This window comes from Rhagoletis pomonella, unplaced genomic scaffold, assembly GCF_013731165.1.
Source record: "Rhagoletis pomonella isolate Grant_MI unplaced genomic scaffold, Rhpom_1.0 Rhpom_scaffold_06112, whole genome shotgun sequence".
In the NCBI taxonomy this organism is placed as follows: Eukaryota; Metazoa; Arthropoda; class Insecta; order Diptera; family Tephritidae; genus Rhagoletis; species Rhagoletis pomonella.
The window spans coordinates 1-2438 of NW_023464650.1; positions in this window are offsets into that span (position 1 = coordinate 1).

Here is a 2438-nt window from a genome sequence, read left to right on the forward strand (position 1 = left end):
TATTGCGGTTTTCAACCGAAACTGTGCGTATATGCATTATTTCGGTTTTTTCATATGCATTATTTCGGTTTTCAACTGAAACTGTGCATATATACATTATTTTGGTTTTTTTGTATACATTATTTCGGTTTTTTCATATGCATTATTTCGTATGCACAGTTTCCATATGCACAATTTCAGGGTGCCGTATATCTTCTGTCGGTATAGCACAATCCTAGGGGGTGGCGGAATTGAAAATCCGACCTTATTTTTTCACATACATTTTTGGGCCAGTTTAATGCACAGTTTCGGTTGGAAACCGAAATAATGTATATGAGAAAATACCGATATTATGCATATGGATACTTTCGTTTTAAAACCGAAATAAGCAATATGGAAAAAAACGAAGTAATGCATACCAGGGTTGTTGCGAATATTCGCATTCGCATTCGCAACCGCGGAGCTTTCGCATTAATTTTGACACTCGCATTCGCTTTCGCATTCGCTTTCGCATTCTCAAAAATCAATGCGGATCTTTTGCGAATGCGAATATTGAAGGGACCGAAAATTGCAGTTATATTTACGAGTTAAACTTGGCCAAATACTTTTTATTCCGAAATAAATGTACTTTCCGGATAATAAACAACCCGCTTATCCAAATTAAATAAGTTTGGTATCCAATCAAAGAGGATGGAAATAGCTTTAAAGCTGAAATGTCTAAACGAGGAAAGCCACACATTGAAAAATAATAAAAAAAGGTAATTCATTACCAAAGAACAAACATTGGGTCAGGTATGTATTTACATGAATTTCTTTAGTATTAAGTTATAAAAATATATAAATAGAGGTGGTAACTTTCATTCGTTATTTCTGTTTAAAAGCTATTTCAGCCCCGTTTCATATGATACCAAATTTGTTTAATTTGGATAAGCGGTTTGTTTACTATCCGGATAAGACGTTTGTTTCGGAATAAAAAATATTAGGCCAAATTTAACTCGGAAAAAATAACTCTTTCGGTCCCTGGAATATTGTGCAAGTGCACATATGTATATCTAATCAGTAACAGAACAAAGTATTAAAAATTAGTAACAAAAACTAAAATCGAAAAACGCTGATGACGTGACAGGTTCTCCAAATTCCGAAACAACAAAAGGAATGAGAATGAAGGATTCTTTGGAAAAAAAACGTTGTTTGCCATGATGCTAGATTGTGAAGATGCAAGTCAGGAGGATATATCCGACATTTGCAGCCCCGCTGGAATTCTCAAAAAGTAAATATTGCACCGCAATAAAAGTAAATAAATATAACTGAAAGTCCTCTCAAAGGGTGCAGTGTCACTCGAAAAGAATTTACAATTTTGCCAAGTTTCAAGTTTTCCAAGTTTGTCGCCTCGATCGAGTAGTTATATAGAGGCGCAGGTTTGATTTACGACCCTTCAAAAAGTTTTTATTAAGTACAACGTTCCAATTTTTAAATTCAAGTACTAAAAAAACATCCAGTCTTATCATGAGTTTAATTTTCCCCGCACCGGTTCACTTTTCACTTTTGGTTATCATGTACATAGTTACTATGGGCGGAATATTTTCGGGTGAATTTTTTTCGGGCAAAACTCAGGATAAGGCAGATTATTAAAAATTATTAACCTTTCCATTTTTTATTTACCTAAATCACCTAATTTAACCATCTAAATTATTTCTTAAAAATACGTGGCATCCGCATTCGCATCCGCATCCGCGGATGATAGCTTTTAAACATCCGCATCCGCATCCGCATTCGCATCCGCGGATGTCTAAAATTCCACATTCGCAACATCCCTGATGCATACATGCACAATTTCGGTTGAAACCGAAATAATGTCTATTTTTTGAGCAGTGTGGCTAAGGGGTTCATCAATATTAATCAAAATTGGTATATACAATGGCTCTTAAGCAAATAAATGGTTTTTATAAAATTTTTGGAAAATAGGCGTGGCATCGCTCACATATATCATACTAGCTGACCCGGGGAACTTCGTCCCGCCTAAAATTAGTTTTCTATTGAAACATTTGGTCCAACGTTTTCACCACAATTCACGTTCAAGTTTGGTTTTGTGGTCGTCAGAAAGCATATTCCGTATTGCCATCTTAAATAACCTAACGAAGTCGTTATGTCCGTGAAAAAGTTCATGCGGCAACAATGATCCGGTACGATGATGAGTCGTCCTTGAATCTGTATGCTTGTACCCTATATCCTGTGTCCTTGAATCTGGAGGCAATTTCAAGATGGGGGAGTATCATTGGTCTACAGAAATCCAATATACATAGACTTACTTCGGACGAAATATCATAAATGTCTTACAATTTTCTTTGTAGGTATTCATCAAGAATTGTCTTTATTCTGTTTAGTCGCAGTAAATCAAGGACCGCAATAGTTCTCCACTCTAGTGCAACCTTGCATCTTTTTTGCAATACTATTGCCAC